This window comes from Toxorhynchites rutilus, chromosome 3, assembly GCF_029784135.1.
Source record: "Toxorhynchites rutilus septentrionalis strain SRP chromosome 3, ASM2978413v1, whole genome shotgun sequence".
Classification (NCBI taxonomy): domain Eukaryota; kingdom Metazoa; phylum Arthropoda; class Insecta; order Diptera; family Culicidae; genus Toxorhynchites; species Toxorhynchites rutilus.
Window position 1 is genome coordinate 284,623,226 of NC_073746.1, and position 9,926 is coordinate 284,633,151.

The 9,926-nt window shown below is 35.2% G+C and overlaps 1 protein-coding gene across 3 annotated transcripts in view; it reads right to left on the reverse strand.

Moving 5' to 3' along the window:
- LOC129777297 (neuropeptide SIFamide receptor-like) overlaps positions 1–7,732 on the reverse strand; it is a 100,577-nt gene extending 92,845 nt beyond the window's left edge. For all 3 annotated transcript variants that reach the window (XM_055783511.1, XM_055783508.1, XM_055783509.1), the window contains exon 1: positions 6,933–7,732. The gene's annotated coding sequence lies outside the window, so the exon portion shown is untranslated. The remainder of the gene's footprint in view (positions 1–6,932) is intronic.
- Between the last annotated feature and the right edge of the window lie 2,194 nt (positions 7,733–9,926).

A 9,926-nucleotide genomic window follows, 5' to 3' on the forward strand; every position in this document is an offset into this window, starting at 1 on the left:
TTATCGCATTCGGGTAAATGTTCATTCGGGTAAATGTTGCATTCGGGTATTTGTTACATTCCCAACAAAAAAAAGTCTAGCGGTTTCAAATCGCATGACCTGGACGGCCAATTAGCATCACCAAAACGCGAGATTATGCGTCCCTCAAATTTCGTTCGCAATATGGCCGTGTTCGGTCGTGTTGTGTGGCACGTGGCGCCGTCCTGCTGAAACCGTATGTCATCCGTATCCATATCTTCAATTTGTGGCAAAAAAAATCGGTTAACATGCGGCCATAGCGCTCACCATTCACAGTTACCGTCTCGCCGTCCTCATTTTCAAAGAAATACGGCCCGATGACTCCACCAGACCATAATGCGCACTAAACAGTGATTTTTTGCGGATGCAATGCCCTCTCAACAATCACGTGTGGATTTTCTTAGCCCCATATACGGAAATTTTGGGTGTTCACATAGCCACCGAGCTCGAAATGTGCCTCATCGCTGAAGAAAATTTGATGCGAAAATTCAGCATTTTGCTGCTGTTGTTCGTTCACCCAATCGACGTATGCCCAACGCATTACATGGTCACCACGCTCTATTTTTGTACCAGTTGGACTTTATATGGATGTAGGTGCAAGTCCAAATGCAAAATTCGCCACAATGATGTGTTTGACAAGCCCAATTGCTGAGCACGCCGTGGAATCGAAACATTCGGGTCATCCTCCACACTGGCAGCAACAGCAGCAATATTTTCGGCCGAACGCACATTACGATGATGCACAGGTTTCACAATATCCGCTACGGATCCAGTTTGTTCGAATTTACGCACTACATTAGCGATTTTGTGCTTTGTAGGCAGTCTATGACGACCAAAATATTACGGACGGATTACGGCTCGAAAAACATTTGCCGGTTTTTCATCATTTTTATAGTATAATTTAACAAAATTAACACGTTGTGCGATGCTAAAACGATCCATTGACATTGGATTTTATAATCCTTTAAAACATGTGATTCCGTAAAAATATACTTTAAAACTATTGTAAATCATGAAAAGGACAATTTCATTTATATGTTTTGAAACATTAGAATACCAGGTTTTACAAAGGTGTGCTGAATTAGAGCATTCAAAGAAGTGGACAAACCATGATCATATTTTCGACTGGACAAACCAAAATCATTTACCTTATGTAAGTCTTATAATCCAGAAAAGGTCTGAATACGTGCCAAATAATCATCTGGTAATCGATTAAAAGTTAGCTCGAATGAGGGGCGCATTGACACCAATAGAAGGTGTACTTTATAATCCTTTCAAACATGTGATTTCGTAAAAATATACTATAGAACTACTGTAAATCATGAAAAAGACAATTTTATTTATATGTTTTGAAACATTCGAATACCTTATTTGACATAGGAGCGCTGAATTAGAGCATTCAAAAAAGTGAACATACCAAAATCATTTACCTTAGTTGTTATTTCATATACAAAGTTAAAAAAAAATCGAAGAAGGTCACGACAAAATCGGTTGTTTATTGACCGATTCAGCGTGGAAATTGCTCTATAGACGGATTTCACGCCAACTCAACTGGTCATTGGCAGCACCATTTCAGATTGCAGTGAAACGTTTTGGGTGTAAAGATATTGGTCATTTAAGCAACTTTGCATACTTGAAATGTTCCAAAAATAATTAGACTACTTTTTTAAAAGGGCCAAAGTTTTTTATTTCAAAAATTTATATCTGAAAAACTATAAGACTTACAATATTTTGGCCAAAGAAGAAATTATAGGAAATTTTCATAGAAAAATATTTAAAAAATTATTGTTTTTAATTTACACTAAATTTTTTTTTTTCCAAAAACTAAAATTCAATTTTCTCTAAAACGTATTTTTTTTTAAATTCTCATAAAAATTTTTGTGAATAGCCCGTACAATTATCAACAAGTCGTCCATACATCCGAAGATGGGCACTTTTATAAGAAAAAAGTTTTTCTCACAACAACTTTTCCATGTTTTTTTTTGAAAAAAAACACACCGAATCCTAATTTTGTTTGAACTCACGATATCGATGTAGTGTGTTCGACAAAGTTTTAGATAATATTAAAATATGAACTTTTGACGAAGACTTTAACTTTCTATCATTAATAATTTCTTGAATATATGGCATTTTTTCCCTGAGGACCCCTGAAAAATTATTATTTTTTTCAAATTTTTTGATAGCACCGCATATTTTTTATAATTGGGGGTAACTGTAACACCGTGCATGCACACTTCATACAAGTGCTGACGACGATAATATTTCATGTGCTAGTATTGTGCACTATTCAACCTAGTGAAGATAGCTAGATACTGGTTCCTCACAGCTCTGTCGAAATGAATAAGTTTAATACGCTCTATTGTCGTGCTGGTATTTCGAATTCACAGTGTAATAGAAACAAGCTACGTTTCTTAACGCCGGAATTGATTAAAAAAATATATTCTATGGGATATAATCACCATCTGGATGAAAATATTCGGATTTGTGAATCATGTCGTGCCGTTGTGGTTCACAATAGATGTCCACCGAGAGAATCACAGCAGTTGGAAATGAACAAAAGAATATTCTCATTCGTCGACCCTACGCAGCCTTCAACAAGTGGAAAACTAGTGGTTCAAGGTATAGAAGGTAAAAACGATATCTAGTTGACCAGTGTGATGCAAGCACATAAATTGGGGATGTTCGCATAGGTAGCAAATTCAAAAATTCAAACGTCAATGATAAGATATATGTACGGTACAGATATTATTTGTAAATTATTTGTATTCATTCGTTTTTCATTTTTATCTTATTTTTCTTTCAATAAATTTGAATAATTTACAGTACCGTCAACATATATAAAATGGAAACATCTAACAGCATTGTTCGAATGTTGAAAATTTCACAAATTTCAATGAGAAATATGAGAAGCTTAGACTACCGTATGAAAAAATCGGAAGAAATTGCGCAAGCAGTGCGGCAACATCTGTTCGCACTGGATACAGTGGACAAAAACAAATCAGATGATTTTGACGAGATGGTTATGCAATTGAAAGAAAAGTTTAAATCATCTGCTAACGACAGAAGCGAGCAGATAAAAATATTATCAGTATTACCCGAAACTTGGCCTATAACCAAGATCGTAGGAGAGTTTGATGCACCGGAATACATGGTTAAACAAATGAAAAAAATTGTTTATTAGCAGGAAATCGTTTGTACCACCAAGACCAGAAGTGGCCATGGAATCAGCGAACCCGAAAAAGCCTTTGTAACAAATTTCTACGACAGTGATGATATGAGCAGACCTATGCCAGGAATGAATAAATACGTTTCTGAACTCAAAAATGGCCAAAAAGAAAGAGTTCAAAAGCGTCTTTTGATGATGTCTCTTAAAGAGGCATTTATGATTTTCGAAAAACGGAATCAAAATTTGAACATCGGTTTCACCTCGTTTACCATGCTAAGACCGAACCATTGTAGGCTACTCGATAGTACAGGAATTCATAATGTGTGTGTATGCACAATCCATGAAAATGTGAAATTAATGGCTAAAAGTTTAAGAATCGTATCCCAAGATTGCTAGTAAATTGCTTTGTAATACATCTGTAAGATCGAAGGAATGTTTTTTTCGTGCTTGTAAGGACTGTGCATTAAAGGAAGAAGTAAAAGAGGAACTTGAAATGCTATTAGAGGAAAACGAGATAGAACACATTGTTTTTTAACAATGGTTGACAACTGATCGTTGTAATTTAGAAAACATTATGAAGCCGGTAGATGAGTTTGTTTCATATTTTGTTGATAAAATTGAGATGTTGATCACTCATGATTTTATTTGTAAAGAACAGTCATCCTTTCTAAGAAAACAAAAAAGAATCTTTAAAGCATGGTGAATTACTTGCAATTTGCGACTATTCAGAAAACTATTCATTTATAATCCAAAACGCTGCTCAGGGTTATCACTGGAATAATTCGCAAGCAACAATTCACCCGTTTGAAGTATACTACAGAAGTAGTACAAAATTAGAAAATATTAGTTTCATTATTATATCAGAGGTACTAGCCCACGATTCAATAGCAGTTCAGTTGTTCATTTCAAGATTAATAGGATTTATGAAACAGTTTACTGATTTCACAAAAATTACATTTATGTCAGATGGAGCAGCTGGTCATTATAAAAACAAAAAAAAAATTGCCAGTCTGTGTAGGTTTAAGTCAGAGTATAATTTAGAAGCTGAATGGCATTTTTTCGCGACTTCGCATGGGAAAGGGCCTTGTGATGCTATTGGTGGAACACTTAAACGAATGGCAAAGAGAGCAAGTCTTGCTCAAGAATACAGAAATACTATTAAAACTCCACGAGAGCTATAACTAAATAAACTAAACTAAAATACTAACTAAACTAAAAAAATAACTAAACTAAATTTCAGTTACATAACAACTGAAGAATATAAAAAAATGTCGGAGAAACCCGAAAAAATAATTAACAATGCAAAGACAATTTCAGGAACCAAGAAATTTCATTGTTTTGTACCTATTGATGAAGAAAAATAGCTGCTAAAAGATATTCGAAATCGAGAAAACTCCACAAATTTTCACATTGTTAGGAAAAGCCAAAAAATCCAAAGACCAAATACAGTGGCCAAAGAAATATAGGAAATTGCTGAAATTTTCATTAAAAATATTTTTTTTCAAAATTACGCTGGAGAAAAGTATAAAAAAATTAAATTCATTTTTCTCGAAAAAGTTTTTTTTAATTATAAAAAAAAATCATCTGAACAGCTCATATTATAACCAACAATTCATCAAAACATCGAAAGAAGGGCACTTCTATAGGAAAAGAGTTTTTCTAACTTTTTATTCCTTTGAAATGCTACTTTACAGTTCCATTAGCTAGAAACGTTAGTTTTTCAATAGTCATCAGGCAACAATGTCGTATATTCAAGAAATTATAAAAGATAGAAAGTTGAAGTCTTCGACAAATGTTCATATTTTAAAATTATCTAAAACTTTGTCGAACACACTATATCGATATCTTGACTTCAAACTAAATTAGGATTCGTTGTGTGTTTTTTTAAACATGAAAAAGTTATTGTTAGAAAAACTTTTTTCCTGTAAAAGTGCTCATCTTTGGATGTATGCACGACTTGTTGATATTTGTACGGGCTATTCACACAATTTTTTTGAGAATTTAAAAAAAAATACATTTTTGAGAAAATTGAATTTGAGTTTTTGAAAAAAAAAATTTTGGTGTAAATTAAAAACAATAAATTTTTAAATATTTTTTTTATGAAAATTTGAACAATTTCCTAAAATTTCTTTTTTGATCAAAATTTTGTAAGTCTTATAGTTTTTGAGATAGAAATTTTTGAAAAAAAAATTAAAAAAAACTTTGACCCTTTTCAAAAAGTGGTCCAATTATTTTTGGAATATTTCAAGTATGAAAATGTGCTTAAATGACCAATATCTTCACACCCAAAACGTTTCACTGCAATCTGATATGGTGCTGCCAACTCCTAAGACGAGTTGGCGTGAAATCCGTCTATAGCAAAATTATATTTTTTCATAACGCCCTAGATTTCGCAAAAGTCAGTATAACTTATGTACAAAATGTTAAATTGTCATGAAATTTTAAATCAAAATATATATAATATGTCAAAATATCTCTGATACTTTCTATACATTAGATGGAATCTCAATATGTCATACATATTACTTGCGTATTGATGAAAAATAAATTTCATGAGCTAGATAAAAGAAACAATAACTACGTTCCGACTCTCGAGTCAGGAATCCTAGTATCCTAGTTATAAGTATATAATATCTAAGGAATTTGCGAAAAAGCAGACACACGTCGTAACAAGGGAAGCATCCTTTTCCGATGCTATTGGATTGATCTTTGCAAAATTAAGCCAAGCTAAAGAGCAGAGCATGATAACGATAATGAGCTGTACGGAACGACATAATAAGATAAATTGCACATCGCCATTGTGCACAAGCAGGCTGGAAGAATTGATTTTGAAGGCGAGAGTTCTCGATTCTCGAGTCTAGGTCACTTGAAGGGCTCAGCTGAGAAAGCTGCTATGATATTCTTGTTTCCTATATTACCAAGAATTTTAGGAACGATTTTGAACTTGGAAGGTTCAACTTAATTCGCCTACACAAAAGTCCCTTTTCAGAACTGTCTGTAACAGAACATAACCACGATTATAAAATTTCCCCGAACTGAAATTTTCCCCATCCATGAAACCCTTCAAAGTATTAAGTACTATCGAGTGATGAAGGCGTCATTATACCAACCAGGAAAAACAAAGAATTCGCTTCAACAAATCACGGTCATTCGCGAATCGTTGGGATGGGGAATTGAAATTGTGTGTCTAACTTCGTTGGAAGCTACTTTACCTAAAACACCATGCTCATTCCCACAAACCATTTTCCTTAACAAATGAACCAATAGAATGAAATTAATAGAAAAAGTTTCCAAACACTCATAGCTCAAGTCTATTTCAAGTCGTATTTCATCAAGTTTCAAACTTTGTTTTCGTACGCTAACTTTCAAGGTCCCATCACCGGTGGCCCGGCTATGACCCAATGATTTCAGCACAATCTGTTCAATTTCGATGTTCACTGATCTTCACAGCACAAAGTCACATTGTCTGCAACATAATGCGAAATTGGGTTGAACCGTGCTGTATCTCAAGCATTGATATAAATTTTCAATTAACGGTCGAAAAACATTTTGAGCCGGTGTTTATTTTTTCCTTTCTGCTATTGTTTGATATCTTTTTTCTGTCTATAGAATTTGGCAGAAACTTTCCGAACCCTTTCGCGTTGGTAATGGCACTGCATAATCAAACAGAGTGAATTTTTCTCATAAAACCGAAAGTTAATCCGCGGAACTCTTATAATATACCTACCGGTACATTGCCGGTACTTACTCGGTAGATGTGAAACGTATGCTAAACTGCCGCGACCTTGAATCCTCCGACAGAGCCACCAGATTTGGGCACGAGTTTGGAATCCTTGGTGTACGGAACACGCAATGCGATTTGCCCCCAAAAATATATGTATTCAAAGCCTCACTGGAACGTGAATTGTTTACCACAGGAAACACACTGGCACAATCGAGCACATCTGTGTGATTATTCTTCTATTATGCGGTATTGCGTTTATTACAAAAGCCGAGGTAATAAACAGGAGGGAATCTCGATAAATCTTCTTCTTAAGCCACGCCGATATTTTGGTTACAATCCAATATGCTACCAAATCGTCCACTATTGAACACACTTCTTCCATCTAGCTACCAATTCTCTCTGGTTACAGGATCAGGATTGGTTTTTGCTAATCTATTCACATTTGTACATAACAACCGCATAAATCAATCATCGATTTCATTAACCTTGTACATATTCTTGGATTTCAGCACCACGATAACCCGATGCCTACTAATAAAACGATGGCATTTATCCTTTTTGCCGTAAACGGGGGCTCGATTTTCCGATGAAAAAAAAAATCACACACCAATAACTGTCGCGATGGAGGGAAAACGCGCGCGATGCTTCTTCGCCCGAAACGTGTTCGGAAAAACGGTGATAATAACAGAGGAGATACGCGTCCGCACCAGACGCCGGCCGGAGTCTTAGTGAAAGTGAAAACGCGGAAGAAAACCCAACAAGTCGTGAAGCGCAACCTTGACGACGACGGCTGCGACGGAAGCGGAGGCACCAGTCGAAAGATGGTAAAATGCTTCTGCAGACGCCGGCTGTGAGTGATTCTGAAAGCGAAAAGGAGTTCCCCTCTCAGCTAGGGTGGCGCTACCATAAACGATGCGGATTTTATTGCTAAAGTGAGATAGAAATGAAAAGCGTTAGGCTGACAGGAGGATGAATCCGTTTTCTCTTTTTAAATGAAAACTTATTGACTGCAGGGCAATTTTCCACAATCGTTATCACGTTAAGCTACAAATATTCACATATAAATATTCACTGATTTCAAGGGTGGAACGATAAAAATTTGGTCGAATAAAAATGCTTAAAATTTGATTTAAATATGAATTTCAGTTATTTGAGTCTTTCACGCCTGAACACAACAATAAAGTTCAAATGGCCATAAATGAAGATAGTTATTATATCCTACACTATATACTTCAATTTAACCGTCTTCTTACATATCTCTGGAAACTCCGAAAAATTGAGTAGTTCTATAGTTATGGAACGCAGAGTACAACATGGACCAGCTTGGTTAAAACTAACCCGAATTGAACTCATTGAGAACTAAAGATGACCTACGAATAAGAAACTTATTGTAATTTATGTGAAATTGACGTTAATTTTGTAAAAAAGTGAGATTTTGTTTACTGCTTCTATAGTTATGGCTTCGCGCCTGAACACAACAATAAAGTTCAAATGGCCAGTCCTATAAATGAAGATAGTTATTATATCCTACACTATATACTTCAATGTAACTGACATCTTATATATCTCTGGAAACTTAGAAGAATGGAGTGGTCCTATAGTTATGAAACGCAGTGTAGTGTGTATCTTGTTCTAGGCAGAGGATACTGCTCGTTTAAATTCTTCAAATCACTCATACTGCTTGTAAGCAACTTCTACTATTCGTACGGTCGCTCTTCATACGTTCTTGATAGGGTTTTGATCCGGTAAACAAGCTGACCAGTCCAGAATTTGAAGCCCTCATTCATCAAACCATGACATGGCTTTTCGGATTTAAAAAAAAATTGATGCAAAACATTGTTTTTGATGTAAAAACAGCAGTAGGGTAAATGATCTTGGTTTGTCTTGGGTGTTTTTAAGCAACTAGTAAATGCAAATCGATTTTTCTTCATGAAAATCACATATAATCGATACGAGTTTGGGTTCGTTGAAAAGCCCCATGTCTCTAGTTGCTAATACTACCATAAGACGTGAAATTATAAAAAATTTTATGTTTTTTAACGATTTTCCTCAAGGAGAAATTATGATCATAGTTTGATCACCTCTGATCATGGTTTGTCCAAAAAATGATCATAGTTTGTCCAGTTTTAGAAATAACCATAACATCCGGAAATTCAAAGCAAAGCTTATTGAATAGGGGCTACAGATTCTGGACTGGTCAGCTTGTTTACCAGATCAAAACTATATCAATTACTTATGAGGAATGATCGTACGAATAGTAGATACAGCTTACAAGGAGTATGAGTGATTTGAACAGTTTAAACGAGCAGTATCATCTACGTAGAACGAGATACACACTACAACATGGCGCAACTTGGTCAAAACCCCGAAGAAACTTATCGTAATATATGTGAAATTAACGTTAATTTTGTAAAGGAGTGAGAGTTTTTCCATCTGCTTCTATAGTCATGAAACACTGGAATTTAAGTTCACTGGGTTACTATGATTGATGCCGCATGAGTAGTTTCGTCAGAGCGTGTGAAGGTAAACCCATGAAAAATCGTCAATTTTTGTCCATTTATTTAATGCAAACGTTTTATCATTTGGACAAGAAGATGCCCAATTTATTCGCTCCGAGGTGGGGCTGGAAATACGAAGATAGCTTCCGCAAATCAACTAAGAACGTTGACATTTGTTTTTGAATTCCACAGGGTTGCTACGATTGACAATGCATTTCACAACTATAGAACCATTAATTTTTTCTGAGTTTCCAGAGATATGTAAGAAGTCGGTTGAATTGAAGTATATAGTGCAGAACACAATAACTATCTTTATTTATAAAACTGGCCATTTGAACTTTATTGTTGTGTCCATGCGCGAAACATTCAAAACTGTGGAATGCAAAAACAAATGTCAACGTTCTTAGTTGATTTGCAGAAGCTTTCTTCGTATTTCCAGCTCCACCTCGGAGCGAATAAATTGGGCATCGTGAGACACTGCAGGCAATGATGCAGCGGTAGCGGCTGAATAAGATGGTCA